The sequence below is a fragment of the Varanus komodoensis genome, unplaced genomic scaffold (genome assembly GCF_004798865.1).
Source record: "Varanus komodoensis strain SLA01 unplaced genomic scaffold, ASM479886v1 scaffold3, whole genome shotgun sequence".
Lineage (NCBI taxonomy): Eukaryota > Metazoa > Chordata > Lepidosauria > Squamata > Varanidae > Varanus > Varanus komodoensis.
The window spans coordinates 57,791,331-57,806,904 of NW_025335761.1; positions in this window are offsets into that span (position 1 = coordinate 57,791,331).

The window sequence follows — 15,574 nt, forward strand, 5'->3', positions numbered from 1 at the left end:
CAGGCAACCAGCCATCAGAGGGCGGGTGTTCAAATCTACGGCAAAGGTGGCTGCCACCCTGGCATCTCCAACACGCTGCCCATTCACACCGTCATGTCCAGGTCACCTCTCTTTGGACTTGTCAAGCTCCCGGTCCCTAATGTTGATTTTATTTCTTAATTTTTAAAATGAGTCTTTTTTAAAAACTGGGGCACTTGCATGTTGAACTGGGAAGCACGCCCGTCCAGCAGCACCCTTGTTTGGGCTCAGTGGTGTGGCTTTGCCTCTCGTCCTCATTCCTGCCACGTGGCTGGGTCCACACAGCAGCGCAAGCACAGCGGCACCTCGGCTCACGAACGCCTTGGTCCACGACCAAATCGGGTCGTGAACAAAAATCTCATAAAAATGTTGACTTGGGTTGCGAACTCTGCATGGGGTGGTGATCAAGATCGCAGCCATCTCCCCCCCCCCCCGCCCCCGAGTGGGGAGATGGCCTCGATCGCAGTGTCGTTCGTGCAGGGAAGATGTGCGTGATCACGGGGGCGCTCCTGCAGGAAAGATGGGCGCAATCTCGGCCGTCTCCCCACCCCCAACCAGCATGTTTGTGTCCATCTCCCCCTCAAGCGCACCGGGATGATGGGCGTGTGCAAGGATGATGGGTGTGATCGCGGTTGTGCTGGGGGGGGCAGGGAGATGGCCGTGCTCGTGCTTGGGGGGGGGGGGGGGCAGATGGCCACGGTCTTTGTTGTTCTTTGTCACTTTGCTTCATATTTTTCTGATTAAAAAAAAATGGCTACAGAATGGATTAACTTTATTTACATTGACCCTTATGGGGAAATTTAACTTGGCTCACGACCAATTTGGGTCACAACCAGAGTCCTGGAACGGATTAAGTTCATGAGCCAAGGTACCACTATAACCCTGAGTAGCCCCCACAGTTTGTGGATTTTTATCAGGTTCTACCCAATAGATGATAAAGTGGTTTTTGTGTTGTCCCGGTTTCCATCCTCGCTGCTTAGTCCTCCCAGTGTTGGAATGTATCCCATCAGCTACTGTGCCTGGGATTCAATCCCAAGCTGCATTGCTCGCTGCCTAGGATGCGTACCTTCCATTGGTCCATACAGAGAGGCTAGATGACTAGAGTGGATCCTGCAGGTGTCACTCTTTCCAGGGTGCTCTATGGTAGACCATGGAAACCATGATTATGTGTTCAGACAACATGAGAAGCCACGGTGGTACGGAGAAGCCATAGAGCAAACCATTGTTTCTTATTGCAATTTCTGAAGACCAAACTTATCATGGTGAAATATCATAACTGGGTTCAGGCACCACAGTTCAACAACAGTAAAAAGCCACCATGGCTTGTTGTGTTGTCTCAACCCAGGCCACGGTTTATCTCCATGGGTCGTTTGTGGTTAAAAATTACCCATGGCTTGTTAGCGCAACTGTGTTCAGACAACATAATAGCCCATGGTCTGAACCTAAACAGCATCTTCCTGCATTCTACTGGCATGAAATGTAATACACACCTTCATGCTGCACTTCAAGTAGAACACTAGCTCAATCCATTTTCAAAGGGAAGAGAAATATCACTAATTGCATGGTGCAGCTGCTCCTTCACTAGATAGTCAGCTGACGAGGTCGCTGTAATTGCATCCTGTAATGCAGAGACTGCCTTTGTACAGGACATGGACCAAATGACCCCCCCTCCGCCCCACCAATGCAAAATCGTGCATTGATAGACCATAACACAGAGCCAGTATGACACCGTACATGGCCCTGTAAACACAGTTTATGGCCCGGCGCATGCTCTGAAGGCACATGAGGCATCCCCCATGTCGAAGCTAAGCTGAGGCTGGCCCGAGCTTGGAGGGCCAGGAACCACATGTAGTCACCTTGAGTTCCGCCATGGAGAAAAGTGGGATATAAATATAGTTAATTAATGAGTTGCGTTTAGAGGGCTGCACGAGGACGTGGGTGATCTGGGTTGTGGTCCCCCACTCTGTTCATTGGATGGCGCTGGGTGAGGCACAGATTCTCAGCACAACCTTTTTCACACAGAGGTGTTAAGAGGACAAACAGAGACACTGCCTCGGCTTCCTTGAAAGTGGGGGGAAAGTGTGATATAAACCAAAATACTGTCCGCAGTTTTTGTCTCTGAGGACTGTCTTGTCATGGCACAGGGGGAAAACGGGTGCATTTTAATGCAAACTCACATTTTTGAACCAGTACACAAACTACAACTCAGCTGTTCTTCAAAATGTATACTTATAATCGTAGGATGTGGACAAAAATGCATATGTCAGGATAAATTATGTTAAAAGAGCTACTTTAGGAGATCTGCTTGCAAAAAAGTGTATAGGAAACAGATATGCATGTATGAGGAGAAAGGAGCACAAAGAGGCTTAAAACTCTTCACGCAAACTTTTAGAAACATCCAAAATTTCAAGGCCTGTTGGGAACATTCTTTATGAAACACACTAAAGATATAATAAAATTGCATAAATAAATAATGAAGGAATAATGTGTGTACTCATGTTAATAAAATATTGGTATGAAGCATAACAACACTTCGGATAAGTTAGTAAAACCCAACAATTTTCAAGTGGAGGGGGAAGAAAGTTGTAAAACAGACTAATGCAGTTCCAAAACTCGGGCACTTTCACATTGTCTGTTGCTAATTAATTTCCACCACAAACGACATTTCACTCTACCTAGCCCTCCCCTTCCACCCCCCACCAGCACAGAGCTACAAAGGGTCTTGGGCCTCGAATATTTTTTATGAGGTGTCAAATGTCAGCCAATTTGCCCATCCGGGATGTTAATAATGCAAACAGTACCATGGGTCCCCTAGCTGAGTCCAAGCCGCAGGAAAGTAGCTGGGCTCATTAGATGCAGTGGCCGCCTTCCTTCCCACCCACCCCGGTCCCTCGGCCAGCTCATGTCCTTCCGAATCGCTGAGACGAGGGAGCCTGCTGCGTCCTTTTGCGCAAACCTGTAACACTCTGGCAAGATTTTCAAATAATTTAATTAGCCTCTCTTGAATTTTACTGCATGGCTTTGGATCCTGTGACAATAACAATCTCAGGCCTGCTGTGATTATCGGAAGGTGGGAAATAAAAAGGTCTGTCATATTAACGCTTCCTCAGCAAAACCTACAACGGTGGGAAAATGTCACTGTTAAATTATTCTCTCCTAATGTTTGGGAACGAAAACCATTCTTCTTTTCCCTCTTTCTAAGGCCAGATTCACTGCCACAGGCAGCCTTGAAATTGCTAACATGAGTGACCCTCAAATTATAGTTGATTACTTATCTGGGACCTTTCAGTGAGCAAGAAACCCACTCTGAGTTTTGGTGCACCTGAGGAGACAGCTCCCCTGCTCAGCAGCTTTTCAGCATCCCTTGTAAAAATGTATCACTGTTCATGCTCAAAGCACACCCTTACCCTGCTTGCCTTGGCAACATCACACATTTATTTATTTATTTTATTAAATGCTTTTCTATCCCGTCCCCTACAAAATCAAATCCAATTGCCTCATGATGTGGCACTTTCATCCCATTCACTGCACTGTCCCACACGGGTGCCATCACCCATTTTCAGCCAGGTGGGATGAAACCGTTTTTAAAAATCATGTTAGCAGGGCAGAAACAACAACTTCAAGAACAAATGGCATCTAGCGCGAGTTTCCGAACCTTCTCATTGGTGGCCCCCGGTGATGGAATGAGTTCTCCGCTGAAGCCTGCTTAGTATCTTTTTGGCACCAGGTGAAGAAAGTCTTCGACCGTGAGGAATTTCAGCAGCTTCCTGAGACTTTGCCAGGAAGTCTTAAGTCTTAACGGGTCTTAAGAGTTGCTGGGCTTAAGCTATTACAATTTTTTTAGACATGCTTTAAATCTGGTTTTAAATTTGGGGGTGGTACTAGTGTTGTTTATATTTTATTCTGATTTGTATATGCTGTCATAAACCACCCAGAGAGCTTAATTAACTAAGCATTAAGAATCTCACTGCTAATAGTTGGCTGAAAATCAGAGTTGGGAAATCTGATGACACGCAACCTCAAGGCATGGGATGATCTTGACGGCTGACAAAATGCCGTTTTCCCGTGAAGCTTCACTGCTTGGGAAAAAAACGGAATGTATGTATCAGTTCTCAGGGTTCCATGTTTTTTCTGCTTTGCTGAAGCGCACACCTCTCTGCCCCTTGAAATCCTCTCTCCTTGGGTTGCACAGTGCGCATTTCATTTTTGCCAGGTTTTGGTAGGAGGATTTTTGTGGCCTGGCCTGTGGCAGACACCTGAGTCCAAATACGAATGCTGTTCTGGCTGGAATTCCCCAGCCCGGCTCAAACGGATCGCGTCTGGGAGTCCCTGCCCTTCCCAGTCCACGGAGTTGCGGGCTCCAGCAGTACATGGTTCCCTTCCTCCTGCCTGCACTGATAAACTCATCGACTCGGTGCCTGATCACAGGAAACAAGACGCCGCGTCCCGTGTGCCGAAGTAGGGAAGGAAGGAGAGAGGAGCGGGGTTAATTAGGCCAGGTCTCACATGGCCTGGTGGTTCCTGGCTCGAGGACGCCGGATGCGCTGTGCATGGAGAGGCCGCCAAGCGCCGTTCCCGGCATCTCTGGACAGGCCGGGAAGAGCCCGCTCTGGAGCCCTGAAGAGACCTTGCCGTGCTTTGTAGATGGGGACCCACAAATTGATGGTCCCTGAGGGATAGCTGCTTGGTGCTTTCCCATTGGTCATGAGCCGGATCCTTCGCCCAAAAGCACCCTGTGCTGTGCCCCATGTTAAGGCCAGCTCTGCCCATGTGGGCGGCGTCCTACTGCCCCCTTCCTGGGTGTTCATGTGGCCCTGCACAGGGGTGCCGGGTGGCCTTTTTTACAGAGGGCAGTCCTGGATTTGAAGGGCTGCCAGAGGGCCGTCCTCTGCTTGAAAATGTTTGTATGCTTGTTTATCACATTTGTAGCCTGGCACTCTGGACAGCTCACAGTGTACAATAAAATATTATCTGTTTGCAGCTTTTCTGTTCAATTCTGGCTGAAATAATTAAAAAGCAAGACCTGTTAAGTGCCTGGCAGCCGACTGGAGACGCCGGCACACAGCTCACGGTCTTTTACAGTGTGGGAAGCCAAATGGCATTTCTAGTTAAATTATAGGAATGATTTCTAAATGTATCAATAGCTACATATTACTGAAATTCCTGCAACTCCATTCTCTTTTCTGGAGACATGTCAACTGCCTCAACCCCATCCACCTGGGCCCTTTTGCAAAAGGGGATGGAAGCCACAGCTGGAACGTCCCAGAATTCCCAGGATTAAGCACTGGCTAAAATGGGGACTAAAAAGGTAGCTGAAATGCCCTGGAGCAATGCTGTGTTCAGGACACGGTGGGAAATGTAAACGGCAGAGGCCAGCGTTGATCTGGAACGCTGCTAGTGCTGCAGCAACTGGGGCCTGCAAGCCAGAAAGGGACTCAGCAAAGGACCCCGGACCCAGCTGGCCACACCGCGGATTGGCAATTCCCGGGATTGCCATGTGGTCATGAGACTTACAACCAGCAGCTGTACATGGAGGGGGGGGGGGATTGGAGATGAAATGGGGCAATTCACAGCCCTGCTGGGGACCACCCCATGGAAGCTCTTCTCCCCACACCTGCTCAGCTGCTACCACCAGCAGCCTTCACAGAAGGGGGCGAGAGAGAAGCCATGCTGTGCCATGAATCCTGCTGAAAGCCATGTTTTTCCTCTTCCCTCCCCATTCTCTCTTCCTTGTGTGTCATGCCCTTTTTCAGTGGCACACCTGAAGGCACAGACTGTCTTGCCTGACTGTGTGTAAGTTCTCCAGGAGCTTTTCTGGCTGGGGAAAAGGAAACAAAAACCTTAGAGAAATGCCTGATGTGGCGAGCCAGACCGTCCTTGCTCACGGAAGTTCCCCCCCGGTTGCATTCCTCAGAGATGTCCTTGAGCTACCGAGTCTGTTTCTGTTCCGAATGCCGTGTGGGCAGTTTTCTGACTGAGGAAAGTGCTTTTCCCCAAGGGCAAAGTAACCAGACGGTTTCTACTCTGGCTGTCGGCGGTTCTGCTGCCCACACAGGTAGGACAGCTGGCGTTTGGCAAGACGTCACCCCGGTCATTAATGGGTGCCTGCGTTTTCTCTCTGGCTCTTTCATGCGTCTTGTTCCCCACTGAGCCTTGGAGACAGGAAAAGATAAGTGCAAACAGGGCTGGGTCACACTCAGGGCAGAGAAACGGAAAGGATGGCGGACGGATGAGGAGCAAGCAAGACATGCCAAAACACACTTCAAAGGCGGCCCTGAAGCCAGGTTCACCTATCCCTCATTTGTGTAGCATTTCAGGCAAATTCTCTCCCAAAGGCTCCAAGTCCACCCCTGCACATGTCTGCGTAAGCGACGCCTCCACTGAGAATCCGATTGCAACACCCCAGCCCTTTGCAAGGAAGCGTCGCCTGAGCGAAAAGCAGAGAGCAGTATCTCCCTTGGTTCCCTTTTTCTGCGCTCTGCACTTTCCCATTTTATCTGTGGTTTATCTGCAAGTGTAGAAGCTTCTGCTCTGTTAAGTCCAGTTCATCCTGAACTCCGAGAACACATTTAAAAGTTTGCTAGAACATTTTGTATACTGATTCCTTTCTATCCTGCCTAATGGAGCCAGCGTGGTGCAACGGTTAAGAAGGCAGGACCGGGACTCGGGCGATCTGGGTTCTACTTCCAACTCAGCCAAGGAGCCAACGGGGTGACTTTGGCCCAGTCACAGACTCTTAGCCCAAGCTACCTCACAGGGTTGTTGTGAGGATAAGACTGAGAGCAGCAGGAAGGGATTGATGTCAGCTGTTTTGAGTTCTTTAAAAGAGAAAAAAGTGGGATATAAATCTAATAAATAAATAAATAAAAGCCAAAACTCTGTGGGTGATGTCCAATATATAAAATACAATATGAATGCAACTCTCAATCATAAAAATTATGACAGACTCTAAAAAGCAGATTTAAACAACTGCAACAAACAGCACAGATTATGAATGCATGCGCCTTTTGTGCACAGTTCTTCCGACACCTGCATTTTTATCTCATATGCAAAATGTTTGCAAGCAGATTTCCTGAAATAGCATATTTTTAACAGCATTTTCCCTGTTTGCATGCATTTCACTCACATTAAAAGGAACCCATTTCTTCCCTGTCCCTTCCGGCATCAGAGGCAGCATTTGTATATTCCTGATGTCCCTCAAACGTTGTGGGTGGGGTTCCGCAGATGGGGTGGGGGGCTCTTCTGGTGGGTCCGGGAAATGTGCGCCCATCGCGGTTGTGCACCCGCTGCCTCCTCTGCTCACGGACTCTGCCCAGAGGGGGCACCTTCGGCACACCTGACCCTGCGATTGCTTGGGGGGCGCGCATGAAAGAACACCTGGGCTGCTTCCACTGGTCGCTGCTCTTTGCCAGTTTCCTATTAGAGGAGAACTCCACCACCCTTCCCAAGCTTTGACATTAAACGCCCTTTGAAGAGCCTGGGACTGAAGACGGACATCACATCAAGAGAGGGCTTCCAAGCAGGTCCTTTGGCCACAGGTGCAAACGGCTGATGGCTGTGCCAGCAAACTGAATGCTAGTTCGGCTACTAGCTTTGCCTTCTGTATTTCTGTCCATGTACACCAAATTATCCATCCATTCATTTACCCCCAGCCTTATAAAACTAAACATTCAGGGTGATATCCTAAGCTGCCGATGGAGTAGCACAACCTGCCGATGCTGCGGGGTGGGGAGGCAAGCAGAGATATGCGTCCCTGGAAGCTGCTCCCGTCAAGAAACAGGCACTTCCGGTCATTTCCTGGGTTGTTTCAGGACGTGCTAGTTCCTGTCATACCTGCCGCAGGTATCACAGGTAAGAGGTCAAGCATCAGCATAGGATAGTACCCCAAACGTGCAGGACTGCTCTGTGTGTTGGCTGTCCAGCGACATCCTGGTGGTTTGAATGTTGCACTGGCCCTCAAGAAATCCAGGTTCTAGTCCCGCGTAGGCCATGAAGCCAGTTGGTGGGGCAGGCACGAGCCTCAATTATCGTCTCGCCCTGGGTGTTTACCATGCTACACTCCCACCCCACGAAACACTCTGCCAGGCACTTCACTGTGGGAATTCTAACACAAGAGCAACTGTTCATATCCCTGCAGTACCTGTTCATGCATTATTCTGGGGTCCCTGGAGACTCGCAAGCAACGCTGGTAGTTAATTCAGTGCAGGAATGTAGATTGAGGCAGAAAAAGATCAGGACCTTGGATAGCTCTGCTGGCTAGAACTCGCTCCTGCCAGGATGATGGAAAGACGTTGTCTCAGCGCAGCGCAAAAGCCACCCAAAGCCTTAATGACAAGCCCACTTGTGTAGTGTAGTCAGCTCCATTCCTCTTGGAGGAGCTGACCAGACTGTTAAAGAGTCCCTTTCACCTGTTTCTGTAATCTGGGATTTCCATAAGGGTGGGGAGATGGTGGGTCTCTTGAGCCAAGGACTGTGACATACCTGTGTCATCTGGGCGGGAGCACCCAGAAAAAGGCACTGGTGGCCCCATCCCTGAGGAAGTAGCCTCATCCTCATCAGAATCCCTGAAAAAGAGCCAGTGTGGTGTAGTGTTTAAGAGTACAGGACTGGGACTCAGGAGATCTGGGTTCTAGCCCCACTCATCATCATCATTAATTTCATTTCTGTACTGCCCCATAGCCAAAGCTTTCTGGGCAGTTTACATAAAAGTATAAAACAAATAATAAAATACATTAAGATAAAACAACAATATTTTAAAAGATAAATATAATTTTAAATAGCTTTGAAACACAGTTAAAAACAATAAAAAGACTCAGCAAGGAGAACTACCAGGATAATCCTCTTGGATCCCTGGAAAATGATGGAGATTTTTAAAGGCCTCCGCATAGAGGATTGAAAAGGTGGCAAATTCAGTACCAGGCAGGCTGCAAAAAAGAGGTTGGTCCAAAGATGGGGAGCTACCACAGAAAAGGCCCTCCTTCTAGTTGCCATCCTCCAAGCCTCTCAAAGTGATGGAAGTTGGAGGAAAGCCCCAGAGGCTGAGCGTAGCATCTGCAGAGTCAATTAGCCATTGAGCTCACTGGGTAACTTTGGGCCAGTCAGAGACACTCAGACCAGCCTACCTCACAGGGTTGTTGTTGTGAGGATAAGATTGAAAGGAGGAGAGGTATGTAGGATGCCTGGAGTTCCTTGGAGGGAAAAAAGCTGAATATAAATCCAATCGATCAGTGAAGACCTGAGGCCAGTGTGTCTTGGCGGTTCCACACTGGGTGAGCCCACGGAAGGGACTGGTGGCTCCAGCGGGCACTACCGGGCCTAGGCAGGGGGCACCCAATGCTGCTGGGCCCTGGAGTGCTTCGGGGACGCAGAAAGCCTGTGCCAGGGCCCAGTCGTGCCCGGCTCTGCATCTGCTGCAAACTTGCAGGTTTGTTTTCCCTCCAGCGCTCGGATCTAAGACAGAACAGATCTGGAGCGCTGTCTATGTGTGTGTGTGTGTGTCGGTGGGGTCCATCAACAGCCAGCAAAACCAGCCTGCCCCTTAGCACACCTTTAGACCGTTTAAACCATCCCTTCTACTCACTATTAATAGCATTTGTGTTTCCAAGGTGGGGTTGGTGACTTTTGCAGCAAAAGAGCTCAACATGGAAAGTCCAAAAATGCAGACAGGCAGCATTGCTTGGTATGCGTGACTTTTGTAGTTGTTTCTATAGCTCATGGGTCTCTATTATGCATTCAATAACAAGCCAACCCAAAATATTTTGCATTTGCACAGGGATGGCTCACAAGAATGGATTGTTGGGGAAGGAAATCTCCCCCCCACCCCGCATCTACTGTTAGAACTGCACCTAGCAGACCGGAATCGGTGGCGGGGGCGGGGGGGAGATTATCTCAGCATTCCTGCTGATCAAACTATCCCGCTGCTTTGACCCTCACTCCAAAACAACACCGCCTGGACATCTTCCTAGGGCAAGGAAGCATTTTCTTCAGCTGGGAGGCTAGGACATTTGTTGCAACGGAAGAAAGCAAGCTCAAGGAGAGGAAGGCAATTTTCTACACATACAGGGGGTGCCTGGGGTTTTTAAACACTTAATTTCAATTGGGAGGGAGAATTTTAAAAGTGGCTTTCCCCACCTCTCCAGCAGCATGAAGTTGTCCAGTCCAGGTAGGACTGCCCTCGTGTGATTTTACTGCTGGCGTGGCTCCGTTCCAGCCCTTCTGGTTTCTCGTTTCAAAAGGCCTTCTCACTTTTAATTGCAGAATGAGGCGGAGGGTGGGGGGAGGACGGTTTGGCCTTGAGGAGGAAGGTACGCCACGTGCTCAGAAGCAGGTTTCGGAGTTCAGCCCGGGCGCCTTCACCACTTCCACCCGTTTCTTGTGGCGGCGGAGGAATGTGGCGAAGGCAAAGCGGCTGTTTGCACAACCCCTCCGATGGCCAGTCGATGGAATCGGAGGCAGCAGCACGCTTGCCAGATGAAAAGAGAAGAGGCCTTTTATTGGGATAACGAGCAGTCCTCCTCGCAAAGCTCTTGATCTGTTGCGTTTGCTTTCTGTTTTTCATAGGCATCTCTCAAATCGAGATAATTAGAGTGCATGACTAATAGGATAATAGCACATTTAGCATACAGCTGACTCTTCACTGTCAAAGAGCTTTATAAATATCAAATGACAGATCGTGACAACGCCCATCAGTTGGGCAGCTGGACCTGCAGGAATCTCGGGGGCCGAAAGGGGCCTGCGACCTGCTTAGGATCTGGAATTGCAGGCCATGAGCTTATTCCTCTCATTTGAGGAGCACAACTCCCCGCTTATTTTTTGCATTTATCCATGGCATCTGCAACCAAAATCAGACGGATACAGCCACGTGAAAATCTAATCCCACAGAATAAAGGTAATGGCCATCACAGGTCCTGTTTCTCCAAGTAGCCCATGGGAATTGCAGGCCAAAACACCTGCAGGGCAGCGGGGGAGTTACAGGTGATGGCCGCTCCTTTCCGGGGAACTTCCTGCTATCGTCACTTTGGCGCTCAGCATGTGAGGTGTATCCTGCTGAGCGCCTTAGCGTTTACTCCCAGGGAGAAAGGGAGCCTTTGGCTGATGGGCAGGGTAGAAATCGAACAAACAAACAAACAAACACGTTTCAGTCTGTGCTCTCCACATCCCCCCCTTTCAGGTTCTGAGCTTATTTGCCCAGAGATGACTCTTCCCAGTGCTTCCGATGTCATCGATATTCAACCACTTTGCGAAACTGCAGTTGGCTTTCTTTCATAGAGCCAGGATGCAACCCACTGCAAGCGCTCGCCCTGCTGTGTTCACAAGCACCCATCAGCCACGGGGCACCGTGTTCGTCCCGTGCGACTGCACTCGTGCAGCTGCGGCGCGTGCTGGGGGCCGTTGTGCATACGCAAGCCCCAGCACATGCGTTGTTGTGGCTCCTTGTGTGAGGGGTATGCAGCCCTCACATAACTGTGAAACGGAGGGTGGGTTTATTTAGCCCTTGCAGAATTATTCCCCATAACTTTGAAATGGTTTTTCTGTTGATACAGCTTGGCAGAACGTTTCCCCCTCTGCAGCCGCATCACGCTGCTGACTCATGCTCAGCTTCTGATCAAATATGACTCCAAGATCCTTTTTTACATGTACTATTTCCAATCCTGCATCTTCTGGCCATGCACTTGATTCATTCGTCATCAGTGAACAATTTTGCACTTGTCTTGGCTGAATCACATTTTGCTGTTTTCTGCCAGTCTTCCAACCTCTCCGGATCATTTTGCATTTTGTTTCTGTCTTCCATGGGATTTGCAACCCCACCCAATTGTGGATCATCTGCAAATCTGATACACATTTTCCCCACCTCCTGAGCACCTTTTCCTGATGGGTTTTTCTGCCATGGAATCCTATGTATTATTAAATCTGCTTTCCTGAAGTCCATGTACTTTACGAAGACATTTCCACTGACTTTCTTTCTCTGTAGATTCCTACACTTTCCTGGCTGTTTAAAAGTGTTCTTGAAAACCTCATTTTGCACCTTCTTTTTTTTTGGCTTGGTCAGTAAGTTCAAAGTCTTCCTCGATCTCCAGGTTCTCCTGATGCTGCAGAGATGTCACAGTTCTCAGGTATCCCAGCCCTTCTAGTATTATTTCAGGGTAGGGGAAAAAACCCAAAAAGAAAGGCTATTGATTGGGCTGAGCAATCCAATCTTTTCGATTTTTGTTGTTGTTGTTAGTTGCGAAGTCATGTCCAACTCATCGCAACCCCATGGACAACATTCCTCTAGGCCCCCCTGTCCTCCACCATCCCCCGGAGTCCACCTAAGCTCACACCAACTGCTTCAGTGATTCCATCCAGCCACCTCATCCTCTGCCGTCCCTTCCTTCTTTTGCCATCTATCGTTCCCAGCATTAGGCTCTTTTCCAGGGAGTCTTTCCTTCTCATCAGGTGGCCAAAGCATTTGAGTTTCATCTTCAGGATCTGGCCTTCTAAAGAGCAGCCGGGGTTGATCTCCTCTTGGACTGACTGGTTTGATCGCCTCGCTGTCCAAGGGGCTTGCAGGAGTCTCCGCCAGCCCCACAATTCAAAGGCCTCAATCCTTTGGTGCTCAGCCTTCCTTATGGTCCAGCTTTCACAGCCATACATTGCAACTGGGAAAACCATAGCCTTGACTATACGCACTTTTGTTGGCAGGGTATGTCTCTGCTTTTTAGTATGCTGTCTAGATTTGCCATAGCTTTCCTCCCCAGGAGTAAGCGTCTTTTAATTTCTCGGCTGTAGTCCCCGTCTGTGGTGATCTTGGAGCCCAGGAAAATAAAATCTGTCACTACCTCCATTTCTTCCTCATCTATTTGCCAGGAAGGGAGAGGACCGGATGCCACGATCTTTTTGATTTTTAGATGCCCCTTTTTCCCTTAGAAGAAGATGCACTTATTTGTTTAAGCGTGGAAATTCCATGTCTGAATGTGTAACCGGGGCTGAAGTCAAGGGTTCAGTCCATCGGTGGAACCAGGCTTGGATCTGGGTGGGGCAAGTGGGCAGTTCTTCCCATCCCACAGCTGCTGTGTTCACACTGCCTGCTAGGGGAGCAGCTGCCCCTCTCCCCACCCATCTGAATCTGGTAAATCCGGGCTATCTTTAAAAAATGTATACAACCGTTCACATGAGCCAAAACTCCACCAACAGGTGCGCCCCACTCAGCATCTCTGTGGGGGCCCAAATTAGCGTAGTGCCAGCTGGAGGGAGATCTGGTGTTGGGTGGAGGGCTGTGCCAGGAAGGGGAACACAGCCCGGGCAGCTCACAGCCGGGCTGCACCCTTCTCACCTGCGAGCCCAGCCGGCCCGTCCTCGGATCCCCGCATGCTGCCTCGGGATGCCAGGTGCGTCCGGAGCAGGACCGCCCTTCTCCATGGCTAACAGAGGCTGAGGCAGCCGCTCACCGAGACCTGGGGGGAACTGGGGATCCCCAGTCCTGCCACTTGGATACTTGGCTCTGCGCCAAGGGGGACCTGAGGGGCCGGGACAGAACATTGCTGTGTTCTGTAGGAATTATCTCTCCCTCTCCGGATGCCCTTTTCTGCTTTATCTAGTACATTTATATTACCTTTCTCTCTGGCCCTTTTTCCTCTTCCAAAGAACGCAAATTCCATGAGCTGCCTCCTTGTCCTGCCCATTTTACCATCACAGCAACAGCCCTGTGAGGTAGGCAGGGCTGAGAGCCTGTGCCCGGCCCAGGGTCACCCAGTGGCTCTGTGGCTGAGCAGGGTCTCGAACTGGGATTTCCAGCACCGTGGCTGCTGCGCAACACGAGCTCTTACTCAGCCATCTAACACCTACGGACTGCAGCCCCCTCCCCAGCTATGAGAGCAGCTCCTGACACCCCCGTCCACATCCCCACTTTGGCCAGATTTATTGCTGTTGTGATAGTAGCAGAGAAGCGGGTTTTGCCATCAGACGTTTGTGCTGGACCACAAGATGGCCTGAAAGGGCCACATCTGGCTTTGAAGTCTTGTTTTAAGACTCAGTTTGGCTCTTTTAACCACCATTGCCCTTTGGCGCAAAACTGGTGAGCAAGTCCTGACTGTGTTGCTGCTGTGGCAGCGGAGAGGGGAAGATGGGCTTAAAGGTGCCCTCACAATGCCCACCCTGGACTTACATCATATGAGAGCCTGAGATGCTTGGAGGTTTGGCCTTTGGGGGTGCGGGGGCATCTCCTTCCCAGAGCCTGCTCAACGTCTGCCGCTAATCACCTCTCCAACAGATCCTGCATTTCCTTGTAACAACTCCCAGACAGTTCGCCTTGTGTTAGCCTGCATTGCAAGAAAAGCAAAGTGTCTTGCAACAGCACCTTCGAAATAAGGAAAGGCGAGGTTGTGGCATAAGCTGTTATGGAATGGAGCCTGCGTCACGGCTTCTGGTCCATGAAAGCACATGCCACAATGCAAGACCCTGTCTTCTTTGCACTTCCATCTCGGCTTGTTCAGAATAGTTAGCTAGCAACCCTAACCGGGTGGCATTCTGCAAGCAGAGGGAGCCCTGTGCCCTGGAAATCCCAGTGATTCCCATGGGAAGCAGAATGGCTGGAAATCTACTGCTGCGTATGGCACTGGAAAGGGGGAAATTAATCTGATGCCCCCCCGCCAGCCCAAATAGGTACAGGTTGCTTTAGAAGTTGCAAACAATGCACTATTGTCGTCGTTCCCCCCCCCACCCTGCCCCCACTGAACTTAGGTTGCCCTATAACAGGGATGGTCAACCTTTCTCAGCCCGTGGGCCGAATTCCATTTCTGGGAAGCTCTCAGTGGCTGCATTCCAGTGATGGGCGGAGCTAAAGGCAAGGGAGGCGGGCTCATCCCACGTAAGGCTCCTCCTACCAGTCGCTACAGCCTTAGGGGAAGCATCTTGATTCTTAGAGTATGTGGGGGGAATGGCACAAAAGCCAGGAAATCAGGTGGTGGAGAGGAAGGAGGGGAAATGGGGGAGGGGCTTCGGGGCTTCACAAAGACGTGGGGGGAAACCGGGAACCATTAGGCCTTGGTTTAGAAACAGCATGGCTCCTCCCACACGCTTCCCTTACGTAGTAACACGAGAACATGTCGCCGGCCCTGACCTGGAAAAGTTAACGGGGATCAGGAAGCAGGGACAATGTTGGCTGAGCCATAGCTATGGAAGATCCCCAGGTGGCAGCAGCAGGGTGGGTCACTTCGCTTGGGCATGAGTGTGAAAGACCGGGAGAGAGAGAGAGAGAGCGATGGCTGTCCCTTAGCTGTCTCCTGAACCTATTCAGAACCAAAATATTTAACCTATTGGAACAGAAATAGCTTACAATCATATTTTGTTGCAAGGAGATCCATTCCAGACCACAGCTGCCACTAGGGCTCAGAGGGATAGGAGGAGTGGGAGATGAGAACATCGGCCCCGCTAGTGAAAAAGGGTCCTGGGGCTTCCACCTTGCAGGCCCCGGATCCGCTACACCACCACGAGCCACTCCCACAGGCTAGGCTGTCCCATCGGTGCTTGGAGGCAGAAGTGCCACCCTTTGGACCGAGAACAGGGCTTAACGCACCCG